At 40.5% G+C, this 15,564-nt stretch overlaps 1 protein-coding gene across 4 annotated transcripts in view; it reads left to right on the top strand.

Annotated features, from left to right (window-relative positions):
• Nucleotides 1-15,564, top strand: part of LOC309791728 (uncharacterized protein) — a 275,665-nt gene that overhangs the window by 112,571 nt on the left and 147,530 nt on the right. The window contains exon 1 of one of the 4 annotated variants that reach the window (XM_082600769.1): nucleotides 14,927-15,004. The exons of the other annotated variants lie outside the window; for them this stretch is intronic. The gene's annotated coding sequence lies outside the window, so the exon portion shown is untranslated. Of the gene's footprint in view, nucleotides 1-14,926; nucleotides 15,005-15,564 lie in introns of those variants that run through there. 4 annotated transcript variants of the gene reach the window in all.

Here is a 15,564-nt window from a genome sequence, read left to right as displayed (position 1 = left end):
ATTGAGCCCTGTGCAAGTTTTTCTGTGAGGGTGTTGAGTGAGAGAAATGACCCTCATCACCACCATCGCATGAGGCCTCAGGTTCAATATCCTGTTAAGTGCTAACAACACCTTCTTCATCATAACCCTGTCACGGGCTGACGCCAAGAGAGTAAATCCTTCCCTCTGCAGGATTTAGCTCATTGTGAGAAAATGAACGTTTCAGATACGGCAGCATTGTACATGAATACAAACTTTTGGGCATGGAAATATGTGACCAACCAATGTTTTGGCCAGATCAGACAAGCAACCAATACTTACCCATTGTCTCCTCATTGTCTGATATACTGAAATAAGCCACGTTCCCTGCCCAGGATGTGCTTACAGTCCAGCAGTGGCACACAGGAAATGGTGTTTGGAAGGAAAGAGTGACCTAATGGTGACAAGTTGAGATCATTGATATAAATTCCTATCCTCCGGAAGTCCACAAACTGACGAGAGGGCCAGAAGTGGAAGGGGAATGATTCTATAATACATGAGTTATAAGTACTGATACAACTGGGCAGAATGGGGGAAGTGGATATATAGAAGAAACCTACTGGAAAGTCCTACTGTGTACCCACGGGAAGCAGGTGGAGAATGTCTAGGCAAGTTTGGAAATCTTATTGGAATACTGAGAGAAAAGATTGGGTACCAAGTTGGAATCAAATTTCTTTCTCCCATTTCAACAGCTTTTTTTTTTTTTTTTTTTTTTTTGCAATTAAGAGGGTAGGCCTTTTTTTTTTCTGATTTTGCCTACTTACCCTGATAATGTTTTTAGTTAAAATTAACATGAGTGAAATTATGAAGGCATGGCACAAAAGCATCCAGAAATCATCTGAGCTCAAAATATATCTCAGAAAAATTCTAATCAAAATGCTGGTTTTTATGGTGACATTATTCTATCATCATTAATGGTCTTAGACTAGCAGGTCTGGCCTTCCACCTTGACCTGGTGTCTCCTCGATCTACACAAAGGATCATAGGCCGAGAGTGGAGGCAGCTCCATGTCAGAGGCCCCAGGAGTGTCCCTGTATGAGCCGTCACATGTGGGTACACACGAAGGAGCAGGAAGGAGAGGAAAACCCTGCCTTTCCGGTAAAGGGCATATTTGATCTTTTCCAACCACAGCTGAGGACAAGGCAGGTTTCCTGGAAGAAGCTCAGGGGAGGGAAAAGGAAAATTAGAAGGCTTCATCTGAAAAGTTGGGGCTAACCTTGAATTCCTAATTGCCGCAGGTCTTAGAAGCATGTCTGTCTGTGGTGTACCAGCCTTCAGCTGGGTGGCTCCTGGATCATGTCTCCTTAGTCAATCCAGCCGATGGCACCAGCACCATCAGCTTCCTTCCAGGAAAGCAGTGCCCATCCTCTCTGGTTTTCTGTTGAGTTGGTCTGGCCCTACTTAAGAGGAAAATAATTGGTATTCTTTACTCCTGTGTCGGGCAGTAATTTCCCTTTGAGCCACCCTTCACATCAGGGCCAGCCTTCTGCAAAATTATGCACCAGACAGTTTGTTTTTAAGCATTTCTTTTTTTCTCCTGGTGCCATCACTCACCCTATCCTTCTTCCTTCAGCCCCAATTTCTGGGACCCTCTGATTTTCCTATTACTGTCAGATATAACGGCACCCTCATCACTGCGGTACCTGCACTTGGTCTGGGAACACTCCTTCCTTTTGGAATTGTCAACTTGCTTTAGAAGTTACCAGTCCTTTGTCTCATTCTGCCATGTGCCAGACACCATGTCAGGTGCCATGGCTACAACAATAAACAAGACATGGTACTTATGCTTATGGAGTACACAGTTTCACGAGATAGGCAAGAATATCCAGTCTCGCCGCAAAGATGCAAAGGCATGAGACAGCGTAAAACATTGGAAGGAATGTCACTGCGGCAGAGCATGGAGGCCCCTAAATACATTCTGGGATTTGTTCTGGACAGGCCACTAGACAAGTGAACTGTAAACACAGGGATGAGTGTGAGCTTTATTCTGAGAGCTGTGTGAAACCCAAGGGAAAGTTATGCAAGAAGGTGTCAAGATCAGATGTGCAATGTAGAAGTGTCTCTTTTTTAGGTAGAGTCAGGGAATAGGGCTACCTAGTTTAAGTCAGAAATCCATGAGAGATGGGGTAGCTAGACTGAGGTAGTGGAAGTGTGGGTAGAGAAGAGAAGACAGATTTGAGAGATATTTAGGAAAGAGAAATTGTACATTTTAGGGATTGCTTATGTCATTGTTTGGGGAGAGGGAGGTGAGGCATCTAGAATGGCTCTAAGGATTCTGACAAAGGTTGGGATGCCTTCCCAAAGATGTGGAATGCACAAAGCGTTGTTGATTGAAGACTCTTCTTTTGATGGTAGTGGGTGTAGATGAGGCTTAACCCAAGCTCAAAAATGTATTAATCAGTTCATGTGTTATTTTCTTACCAAAGTGGCATCAGATTGGTTTTATTAAGTTAAAATAAATATCTTTTTTTTATTACATTCTTAGAGAATTTTGTTAATGCTGGCAGTTTTAGAGACCATGGTAAAACAATTGAAGAAATGTCCTTCTTTCGGCTGGAGGGTGTGGTGGAGCAGGGTATGGAGCTGCCTGGAATCATTTTGTATTCTGGGCCTCTGCTCACTGTGTTTCCATGTGATCCTGTACTCCCTGCACACTTAATTTTTCTCTGACTTAAAAAAAAAATCTCTAATTTCTATCCCCTCTATCCTTTAATTCATTCTTTTATCCCTTCCTGGGCCAGTATTGCCAAAAGCCTGCCCTCTGTACAAAGTGCACTAGCCACAGCACAAGAGACCTCCCAGTTATGTGTATCTGTAATCTAAAGGGGAAAGAATGAAGATTTCTTTCCCATGGACTCAGGATTCAGATAATCTCACTGCTGCCCAGAAGACATTTTGGGAGAGAGGTGATGACTGAACCAAGTAAACATTCCCAAATCCTTGCTATTTCCGTGACACACAAGCTCAGTGGTGTTGATAAAGCTTAAGGAAGCGAGCTACTTGGGAAATAAGAAAAATATTTTAATGTTTAAAAGCTCCGTGCCCCCTGGTTCCTTTGTTTCTATTGGTACAGCTCTTAAAAATATTCATTCTTTCTCTCCTCTATTTCTTGATCTATGGGTATCAAGTGAAAGCCTTAAATTCCCCATTCTCCTACTCCCACAATAATTACATTTCATTTGGATGTGAGGGAAGAGAAAGAGGAACAGATTCTTCCCAGCAGTCAAAGAAGGAATAGCAATGAATGCAAATAGAAAAATGTTTCATAAACAACATGGAACCAGAAATCTTGCAGTTTTTGTAGCTTACATGTAATAGACAAATACTTCCACCATTCTTATGACCAGGCATCAGGCTACCTAGCGCCCTTCATCTATCTTGTTGTGCGAAAGAACACATCCACTTGTTATGCAATGTGGACCTGGGAAGTGGTTTTGGATTGGTTTTGGCTTCTTTGAGATGGTTTTGGATAAGATTTTGTTATGAAAGCTAAACACAAGTTGTGATTGCATGCTATAAGAATGCCCCGTATTCATTGGCTGTTCAGTCTCCTAAACCCACACTGAAATCCTGTAGAACGATTGATGTCAGAGGCAATTTAGAAAGAAAAGGTTAAGAGTTAGCTACTGAAAAATGAGGAAATGGATTTGGGACTTGATTCTCTGGATGAGCAGTGCAGTTGCTAAGATAATGGACCATGCTCAGTTCTGCTCGGCGGAGGCACCTCCCTTGGATGTGTTTATCCAGGTGGCATGCCGGGACCCGTGCAAACTCAGTGACATAATCGGGGGTAAGCCTGGGAGGGATAGTTCTCAAGACATTCCAATGGAGTTAAAGGTAGGGGAGAGATGTCACATTTGCTGACTCCCATTTTCCATCCTAAATAGAAAAACAGTGAATTGCTAGACTGTTGTATAGAAATATGATATTCAATAATCAACAATAGCTGAACATTGAGTGGGAGAAAGAGGAGGGCATATTCATTTGAAGAAGAATTTTGGAGAAATCTTTCGTTCTTCTTAAATTCTACCAGAATTACCATGACACTAAAATAATAAGACTGTGATTTTCTTGAGAGCAATGGTCATTTATTGTATCCTCAGCAACCAAGACATTTTCTGGTGTATAGTAGGTGTTCAATAAATGTTGACCAAATGAATATGTGATCAAATGCTTACATTTATAGACAGACATCCACATATCACATTCATAATATTTACATTATGACACCTACAATAATATAAATTTCTTCCACCCATTATCTATAACAAAAAGTCAGCCACGTTTTTCTATAAAGGGCCAGATAGCCAAACTTTTTAACGTTTTCAGGCTGAGAGGTAAAATTGAGAATATTATGTAGGTGCTTCTGTAACACAAGGGAAAAAAAATTTCCATTATATTTTACTGATGAAATTCAAAATATAATAATAATTGGGTATTCTTTTTTGTAATGGAATGAGAAAAATGGAATTTTCTTGAGGGGTAAGATTTCATTTAACTGATGTCCTCTATCATCAAAATATTTTGCAAATGTTCATCTGTTAATGTTGATGTGTCATGAGACTTTAATTATTTCATTCAGAGTTTGAATTTTATATAATTTTTGCATGTCACTAAATATTATTTGTCTTTGATCATTTTTTTCCTACCATTTGAAAGTATAAAGGGCGTTCTTAGCTCTCAGGCCATAGAAACACAAGTGGCCCGTGGGCTGCACTTTGCTGACCTCTGATATATACCTACTGGTTTTGAAAAGTGGCTTGTTTATTTATTTAAAAACCTGTCATAGAAAGTTGCATTTGAAAATTTTCATCTAATTACATTATTTGCAAACTCTCACAGAGCAGAAAAGTCCCTACATGTGACAGTTTTTTCTTTCTTTCTTTCTTTCTTTTAAATACTTTCATGTGAGTACTGGACTGAGAACCATACCAAAAATAATTCACTTTGATATCCTCTTGGTTAACCTGATAGCTTCACTCCTAAACTGAGTATGATTCTTGGCTAAGATGGGCTAGAGGACAAGGACTTCACAAGAACTTCCTCTCCTGGGATAAAAATACAGTGACAAGGACAGAACCCTCAGGAACTGCCAAGTCCTCTGGATGCCCAAATTTGGAGTTATTTTTTCATGTTGTCCTTTTGGTCGGAAATGCTTGAAATCCCTCTGTACCTTGCTCCCCACTGTTACTTCCAGGCTGTCTCTCTTCCTTCTCTCTCAGAGCCCCAGTTTCTTGGAAGTGGGTGTCTTTGACTTCATTATCTGTCACCCTTCCCTGTAGCTCTCATGTCTCTACCTCCAAATGTCTTCTCCTCCTTCACTGTGTCCTCACCTCCTGGCCTCAAGTATTTCTCCTTAAATCACCGCATAGGATGGTGGTGAAGGGCAGAGAATCTGGGATCAGATTGACTTGGTTCAAAGCCTGGTCCTATCACTTACTAGCTGTTCTCCATCTCTTAAACTATGGGTATAAAAAATAGTACCTACCTTGTAAGGACATTGTGAGGAGTAAATGAGATTGAGAAAAATGACAAATTCTTAGAACAGTGCCTGTCACAGAGTGAACACTCAATATATTCAGAACCTTCACCATCATTGGAAGGTATCTGGTTCTTGTCAGTGTTGTTGACCCTCTGAATTAAGGACCCCTGGAACAGCCCAGGGTCTAGGCCTATTGATATCTGAGATAACTACTTCCAAATGGTTTAAAATAATCTCAGGTGGGTCTCTGTGAATTGCAGTAGAAAGAATAATGATCCAGACTTCTCTGTTCTTATTTATTTGGTCTCTTGAATTTGGTAGCATTTATCATTATTGACCTATTTCTCCTGCCTGAAACACATTGTTCTTTAGGCTTCTGTGACTCACAATCCCTCTCTTTTCCTGCCACCTAACATACTATACCTTGAGCAACTTACAGTCTGATTTAGTTAGCTGCCTACATGACTTTCCATTTGGATGTCTAATAGGCATACTAATCATAACATAGACAAAACAGAAGTATCCCTCCCCCTACCCACCTACTATATCTGTTCTCTCATAAGGTTTTGCTGTCTCAGTAAATGTCATTACCATATAACCTGTCATACAGGCCAAAAATCTAAGATGTGGGAGTTTTGATTATTTTGATTATTTTCTTCATACTCTACATACAACCTCGTATGTTTTTCCATCAAAATGTGTCCTGAGTCTGACCACTGTTCACAGATCTCACTGCTAGAACTTGAGTTAAGTCTCTGTCGTCTGTGGTCTGTTCTTCTACAGTGACCTCCAGCCTCACTGATCTCCATGCCTTCAAGTGGGCCCTCCCCTCCCATAATTCTTCCTTCAGAGTCATCATTCTAAAATACAAATTAGATTTCATCACTTCCCAGATAAAACTATCCAATGACTGGTCTGGGAAGATCACATGCTGCGGGGCAGCTGAGCCTGTTTGCCACAACTACTGAGCCTGAGCTCTAGAGCCCACGAGCCACAACTACTGAGCCCGCATGCCACAACTAATGAAGCCTGTGCACCTAGAGCCTGTGTTCTGCAACAAGAGAAGCCACTGCAACAAAGAGTAGCCCCTGCTCACCACAACTAGAGAAAGCCCATGTGCAGCAATGAAGATCCAACACAGCCAAAAATAAAAAGACAAGTAAATAAATAAATAATTTTTTTTTTTTAAAAAGTCAAACTCCTGGCTTTGCCTACTAAGCCGTTCAGGATCCAGATGGTCCTCACCTCTCAAACTTCTTCTCATATTTCTCAACCCAACTACGAAGATCCAGCTACCCTTGCTTTCTTTTTGCCCTATGAACAGATCAGCCTTATTCCCTTCTCAGAGCCTTTGCACGTGATCTTCTTTCTCTTTGGAACAATCTTCCCCGTCCTTTTCCCCACCCCTCACTTCGCACCCCACCCCACCCAGATTTCTGCATGGCTGCTTGGGACTTGTAATTAAGGACTAAATACACATCTCCTCCTAAGAGAGAGCTTCTCTGACGACACTAAATAACCCAGCATCCACCATCACTCACCACTACTATTTTCCTATTTTAACTTCTTAATGGTATATAGTAAAACATAAGTTACCGGTTTGTTTGTTTTACATAAAATTTTAGTCTGTTTTCCCAATGAAGATGTAAGCTCCTCAGGTGGAAGACTCTGTTGTTTAACTGTATGCCTGGGTGTCAGTTAATATTTGGAGTCTTGATGTCAGATTCAAGCCCTTGCTCTTAGTTGCCAGGACTCCAGCTCTGCTGAGCGCATAAGTGTCTGTTGTTCCCTTTGCTTTCAGAGATCACTCATCCAGCTGAGATCAAGGCAAATGCAGGTGCTACTGTTATTTACCATTTTTATGTGGGAGAATCTTTATACATCCTTTTCCACCTTCTTTTTGGAAGTAGAAGATATTTGGAAATCACACAAACTTTGAAGCTGGTTAGATATAGGTTTGTATATCAACCATGGCGTTAGGCAGATATTTTCACCTCTTAGTCTCAGTTTCCTCTTATGTGAAATGGTGATAATCTTTCCTATTTTTCAAAGTTTTATTTTATGTAATAAATAAGCAAATTTCACTGCATAAAGATAGCAATCAATATCATTACTCTCATTCTTTCTTTTTTTTTTAATTAATTAATTTATTTATTTATTTTTTGCGGTACGCGGGCCTCTCACTGTTGTGACCTCTCCCGTTGCGGAGCACAGGCTCCAGACGTGCAGGCCCAAAGGCCATGGCTCATGGGCCCAGCCGCTCCGCGGCATGTGGGATCTTCCCGTACCGGGGCACGAACCCGTGTCCCCTGCATCGGCAGGCGTACTCTCAACCACTGCGCCACCAGGGAAGCCCCTCTCATTCTTTATTAATTTGTTTTTCTCTAATTATCTTAAGAGTGTGGATGCCAGAGGGATTGGGCTTTGATCTGGTCTGTGGACTTCAAGTTCCTTTGGCATCAGCTTGGTCCTGTGAGATGCTGTGAATCAACCTTCGCTCTAGCACTACCTTTCTCTGAGCCACCTTCTTTGCTTAGGGCTGGAAACAGGTACAGACAAAAACACAGTGAACTTAGAGAGAACTTAGTGCAGTCCCATATACTTATTTCTTGGGTTATGTTGAGCAACTTACACTTTAATTTCTTTTAATTAGTTAACTTTTATTTTCCTTACCTGTATAATGAGACCAATAGTTGTAGGCCTTACATCATGGTTTTTGTAGTGAACATCTCTGAGTTTGCCTTATGAGAATTGACTCCAGTTCTCCTGGATCTTCCTTCCAATCCCACTCCCATTTCTTGTCATCCACATGGTTTCTTCAGGAATAGAGAGAGTTAATTAACCCAGAGGGGTGGGCAAGATGAACAGAACTTTTTTTGCCAGGATTTTTTGAATTGATAAATGCAAAGAAAGTATCTCTCCAGGGACAGACATTTTAAGATAAAAATATTTGGAGCTGTTTTCTCCCTGCCAAAGGGAGAAAACTTGTCTGCAATAAGAGGGAATAAGTGACACACGCAGAGAAGACCAGAGAGGAGAGATACGGAAAAAGACGATGAACTTTGAGTTGCTTGTTCTAATTATCCCTAAAGCCAGGCTGCATCTGTGACCTTCATTTGGACTGTTTATTTAAACTTCTTTGTAAGTTTTTAGGCAGACTTTATCCTTTTTTGCCTAAATGAGTTGGAGTCTTATGTCTTTTTTTTTATTGGAGTATAGTTGATTTACAATGTTGTGTTAGTTTCAGGTGTACAGCAAAGTAAATCAGTTATACATATACATATATCCACTCTTTTTTAGATTCTTTCCCCATATAGGTCATTACAGAGTATTGAGTAGAGTTCCCTGTGCTATACAGTTGGGATTGACATATACACACTACTACATATAAAATAGGTAACTAATAAGGAGTCTTATTTCTGACACTTGCAAACAGAGGATCCAGAAAACCATCAGCCTTGTGGCCTTTGGTAAGTTATGTGCCTTTTCTGAGCCTTGGTTTCCTCAACTATAAAGGGCACAATACTTACTTTCATTTGAACACCAAACATGGTGTCTGGCACATGGTTGGTGGTTCATATTAGGTAGCTATTAGTATTATTAACAATGTACAGCTGTCAGTGATAGAATCTCTCTGACTCACCTTCTCTCTCCCATTCTGTCTTATGAACAGGCTTTCAAAGGGAAAGCAAACTGAATGGTATGCAAGAAGTTCCATGAAGCAGAAAGTGTTTCTTACAGAGGCTTCTGGAAAGTTTACACCATAGTCAGGCTAGGGAATTAATGGAATTTGGAATTAGTAATGAGAAGAGATTAGATTAGTGAGACGGATGTGGTCAGAATTTCTCAAGAGTTCTAACTACACTGTCTCCAGGGTACCAATTTAAATAATCTTTTTTTTTTTTTGCGGTACGCGGGCCTCTCACTGTTGTGGCCTCTCCCGTTGCGGAGCACAGGCGTCGGACACACAGGCTCAGCGGCCGTGGCTCACGGGCCCAGCCTCTCCGCTGCATGTGGGATCTTCCCGGACCGGGGCACGAACCCGCATCCCCTGCATCGGCAGGCGGACTCTCAACCACTGCGCCATCACAGAAGCCCTTAAATAATCTTGATCACTTTTTAAGTAAAACTTTTGATTGTTACCCTGAAAGCAGTTTTTTCCTTATTTAACAGTTGCCATTAACAGAACTAATAGGAGACAGAAAATGAGGGAAATGATAGAGTTGTGAGCCAGCTGTTATAGAGATGAGGAATATAAATAGGGAACCACTTCCTCCTCACCCGTAAGTAAGAGAAGAAGAAGTCAAGTTGTGATAAAATATTAGTTTCAATGTAACACAGGCAATCAATCCATGGTTTTTAAAAATTTAATACTTTATTTTTTGGAGCAGTTGTAGTTTCACAGCAAAATTGAACGGAAAGTACAGAGAGTTCTCATATTACACACAACCTCCCCCATTATCTACATCTGACATCAGAGTGGTTTATTGGTTACAATCTTACTTCACTTGGTAACATGCATTTAAGTTTCCTCCATGTCTTTTCATGGCTTGATAGCTCATTTCTTTTCAGCATTAAATAACATTCCATTGTATGGATGGATATAGCACCATTTATCCATTTTCTTACGGAAAGGCATCTTGGTTGCTTCCAAATTTTAACAATTATTAATACAGCTACTATAAACATCCATGTGTGGGTTTGTGTGGACATAAATTTTAGATTCATTTGGGTTAATATCAAAAAGCATGATTGCTGGATTGTATGGTAAGAAAGAGTATGTTTGGTTTTATAAGAAACTGTCAAACTATTTCCCAAGGGATTATATCATTTTTCACCCCCATCAGCAGTGAATGAGCGTTTCTGTTGCTCCATGTCCTCGCTAGCATTTGCTGTTGTAGTTGTCATCAATTTTCTGAATTTTGGCCATTCTAACAGGTATGCAGTGGTATCTCGTTTTTAATTTACATTTCCCTGATGATATATGACGTGGAGCATCTTTTCATACACTTGTTTGCCATCGTATATCTTCTTTTATGAAGTATCTTTTCAGGTCTTTGGCCCACTTGTTAAATCAGGTTTCTTGTTTTCTTATTATTGAGTCTTAAGAGTTCTTTGTATGTTTTGGATAACAGTCCTTTATCAGATGTGTCTTTTGCAAATATTTTCTCCTAGTCTGTGGCTTGTCATCTCATTTTCTTGAGGTTATCTTTTTAATCCATGTTTCAAAATTGAAAATATAACTATTTATCTCAATGCACTTGCATTGGTGTGCCTTGGGTTTAAGAACATCTCAAGGCTGTATGTAATCTTCATCACTGCTCCACCATCCACCTCTGATTCTATGGACAATTGTTTATGGGCCAACTCATGCAATCCACACAGTCACCTCGACTATTACTCTCTCTCTCACTTAACATATTTGCCAAAATTAGAGTAGCCAGAAATATCTTCATCATGAAGAATAGTACAGCCTTAACTGATACCAAGCAGGACTAAGTTATAGCACCTGTTTTTTAAAGTCTTTATCAACATAGGACAATTATGAAATGAATTGACTTTATCTCCTCCTGCTGCAATAAAGACAAATACAAGCATCCTTCTTTTTGCGGATAACCTTGTCATATTCTCTAAGAGTGAACATAAGAAGCAGCGTAGGTCTATTGGCATCTTACTTCTATAAGGAGCAACTCAGCATAAAATTTTGCAAAACAAAAAATTCATTGTAATTGGTAGACATTCTATTTTAAGTATCCTCAGGCAAGAAGTCAATCTATTATGTCTTTTGTTAGGGATTCAGTCACTCTTGGCCCACAAGTGGATTTATTATCTTATTCAGGCATGCATTTTGCTCTTAATTCATCCTGATGGCTCCTGAGAATCTAGTTCTTAAAATGAGATGTTGCTAGTTTATGTATTGATGTTCTTTTATAGATGAGGCCAACAGCTGGTCACACACACATACCACACACACACACACACACACACACACACACACATTACTATGAGCTAAAATGTAAGCAAGGCTGAGCCTTTTTATTTCATGTTGCCTGGTGTTGAATTGTGGGGTTTCAAACAAATATGTATGCTTGAAAATATCAAACCTCTACTTTCGGGAAAAAAATAACTTTATCTTTAGATAAAGTGCTGTTCTCTCTGCACTATTATAATTAAATTTTAATGCATGGCATATTTCCATTTTTACCTCAGCTGCCAGGAAACAGAACATCATTCACTGCCTGTGATAGAAATTGATTACTTAACTTGGCTGTAGCCCGACAAGCCTCAATTGCCTCTGTGTCCTTTGGATAATTTTTTAATTGCTATTTATTATCAGCAGCGTGCTTAATTTTTAGTCAATTTAAATGATTTCTGAAGACATTACAATGCATTCAATATCTTCTTTCAACAGAAATATATTGAGTACTGTGCAAGTTATTGAGTTGTCTCTCAGCTTCAAACCCACCCTTTAGTACTCAGTTTTGTACTGCCGGCTGGGGCTGGGACTGTGCAAACCACATTTTGGTTGGGTTCGCTGGCTCCACGTTAGACTCCACCAATGGTGGCATCAGAAGGAGACTGCAAGTCTCGAAGAGGAAGAAGGGATATCCTCGTTCCTCCCAGCTTCCAAAGGGCTTCCTTTCTGTTCTCTGTTCCCAGTAGTATCACCCAAGCAATACTTCTTCACCCCATAGCAGTTGTTCCTTCCCAAGGCAACAGCTGGATCCAATGTGCCGTTAGTTCTTTCAGTGTGAAAAGAGCCCGTTTCATCACACTTGCCATCTTGCCAGTCCCAGCCTCCAGCAGTCCTTCTTCAAAGATCTGGGTCCCAAGCCCACCAGGTCACTCCTCAGAGCTCAGAGACACCAGCCATGAGAGCCCCCTTCTCACAGCCCTGAGTTTCAGCTCTGCAAGGACTCTCTCCTAGGTTTCTACATTTAACATTTCCAACATCTTCCTTATTCCCTGTGCCAGACAGGTGGTATTTGTTTCCTGCTGTGGTTACTTCTAGGACACTTGAGAGTTCTCTTTGTACCTTTCAGGTACCTACTTAACAACTTAACAGTACTTAGCACCTCTTGATATTAAATTCCCTCTCATCAAATAACTGACGTAATTTCTGATTCCCAGTTGATTCCTCTAATGCAGGTACCTAGTGTGGATCAAACATTGTTCTAAGTGCCAGGGAATGGTCATGACCCAAATAAATCTACTGCCTTCATAGCACTGATCTTCTTTTAGGGTTAGACAGGCAACACACATAAATAGGTATTATGATAAGTATTTTCCACTTTTTCACTATTATGAAACTGAATGAAACCAAGTAAGGGGAAGGAGAATTACCAGGATGGCAGGAAGGGGCTGCTGTTGTGTGGGGTGGTAGAGAAAAGGCCTCTCTGGGCAGGTGACATTTGAGCAGATTTGAAGGAAGTGTAGGATCAAATTATACACTATGTGGAGCAATAGAGAGTAGGAAGTGCAAAGGTCCTGGGGGTGATGCATGCTTACAATAGTCAGGAAATGGAAAGACCAGTGTGTTTCTAGCAAAGGGAGCAAGTGGGAAAGTGGTAGGAGATGAAAGCAGAGAGGAGGCAAGAGTCTGGAAGACCAGGTCCTGCAGGGCCCTGGGAGTCAGAGTAAGGATTCTGACTTTTCATCATCGTGAAATGGTGAGCCGCTGGAGGATTCTGAATGTAGGAAGCGCAAGCTAGTCCTCAATGATCAAAACCTTACTGAGCATCAACTTGGGGCCATGCATTTTTCTAAAAGCAAGTAATAGGGTAGTGAACAAAACTGGTTTATTCCTGCCCTTCTGGTGGCAATATAGAATATGTCTGATAAGTGCTGTGCAGAAAAGTAGAGCAGGGTCAAGGTGTAGGGAGTACCCAGAGGAGAAGAACATGAAGGGAGCAAGGGAAGGTAGGAAGGCCAGGTAGAAGGCAATTGCAGTACTCTGGGCAGGAGTTGATAGTGGCTTGGACCATGATGGAGATGAAGATGTGTTAAAAGTGTGGTCAGATTCTGGATATATTTCTTATGTAGGGATGATAGATAGATGATAGTAGATGATAGATGATTTACATGGCTCCCTGTTGCTCTTAGAATAAAGTACAGGTCCCGATCATGGCCTACCAGATTTAGCATGGTCTTGTCTCTGCTTACGTTTCTAACCACCTCTCTCCACTGGCTACCCCATTATACACTGCTCGTTCACTCTACAGAACATGTACCAGGTCCTCCAAAGAGCCTTGCTCCCACTGGCCTCTGGCCATTTACACATGCCAGTCCCCCTCAACACCTTATTTTACCTGAATAACTCCTTCCCCTCCTCCTTTAATTCATGGATTATATTTCCCCTATTCATAGAAGCCTTCTTGTTTTCTGGAGATGAGGTTAGGTGTCTCTCCTATGAGCAAAACCCCAAGGCTGGCTTGATCTTCTACAGCTAATCAGACATCTAGAAAGCTGTGCACACTCTTTTTCTTTTTAAAAAAAATATTTATTTATTTGGCTGTGTCAGGTCTTAAGTTGCGGCATGTGGGATCTTCGTTGCGGCATGCGGGATCTTTCTTTGCGGCACACGGGCTTCTCTCTAGTTGTGGCACACGGGCTTCTCTCTAGCTGTGGCATGTGGGCTCAGTAGTTGTGGTGTGCAGGCTTAGTTGCCCCGTGGCATGTGGATCTTAGTTCCCTGACCAGGGATCGAACCCGCAGCCCCTGCATTGGAAGGTGGATTCTTAAGAACTGGAGCACCAGGAAGTCCCTGTGCACACTCTTGTTGTAATCAAAACTGTGTTTGTTTAGCCACAGCATTAACTCTGTTTTGGCTTCAGAGCTCTTGGTTGAGGGAAGAGTTGAGGAAAGATCTCTTTACACCACGAACACCAAACTATAGGACCCAAAGCAATAGAGGTGCTTGGCAGGCGTCATACCATCCAATGAATACTTGACATAGACACTCCTCAATGTGTTCATATTTAGAAACAAGCTTATAATAATGAAAAATAATTAGAATTGAGTTTTTTGTTTGGAACCTAGTGCTTTGCCATTATGGCCTTAAAATGCCCTTATTTTCTCAAGATTTTAGTTTATTATATTCACTTTTTTCAAGGTCTTGTTTTTACTCCTTGATTGTGACCATACAACAGCTTTTATTTAATTGCTCACAGCACCCTGTAGAAAGAGCTATTGCTTCTTCTATTAAAACAGCATGCAAAATATATCACATGCTCATTTCCCAAAATATGGAGTGAATTTCTTTAAACCTTGGAAACACTTCATTTCCATGAAATAAATCTTCCCAGACTGGTAAATTCCCTGAGATTATCATAACAGACTTAAGTCGAACTGAGAAAGGGTTTCTATTTTGAGAGAACAGTGCTTTTGGCAGTCAGTAGAGCCTTCTGTAGACATCTTTTTGAGAACGGGATAACTCATCTGAATTCATCACAGCCAGAAATAAAGATTCTTGGTGCCTGATGTAGGTGCGTTACCGGAAGGATGGTAAGTCTGGCTTAGTATTGCTTGCAAAAATTATTTATGGTTGGCACTCTCAATGTGTTTAAAAAAACTTTTCACGTTTGGTTAAATGTTTCTGTCTTTTCATTATTTATTTGAAGTCTGCCTTCAAAATGCTCAAAATAAGGTTGTTGTTGGACAGATCTCTATCTGAAATCCAGGAAATAGTTTTCATTTTGGCCCCAGTTAGAACCCACATCATGTATATTAATGCAATGTTCTCATTTTAAACTACTTTTTGTTTCTCTGCTGCAGTCAGGCTTTTATTAACATGCTTAAACCAATAAATCCTCATCTGTACTGGAGTGAGCTAATTGTGTCCTTAATGAAGAGGGCTGAATCTCATTTGTCAAATTTATGTTTGCACACAGCCTGCCTCATTGAATGCAGACCAACTTAAGGAAGAGGAGTATCTTTCCAAAGAACTATGTTGAATGAGTACTTCCAAAAATATTTTCCATGCTAATGACATTTTAAACAACTTAATTCTGTAAATTTTATTTTTGTTGGAGGTATGCAAACTCTTCCTACTAGAATATTTACAA

Source organism: Mesoplodon mirus (assembly GCF_964341445.2).
Source record: "Mesoplodon mirus genome assembly, chromosome: 16".
Taxonomy (NCBI): Eukaryota; Metazoa; Chordata; class Mammalia; order Artiodactyla; family Ziphiidae; genus Mesoplodon; species Mesoplodon mirus.
This window is presented reverse-complemented; position numbering and strand designations above follow the sequence as displayed.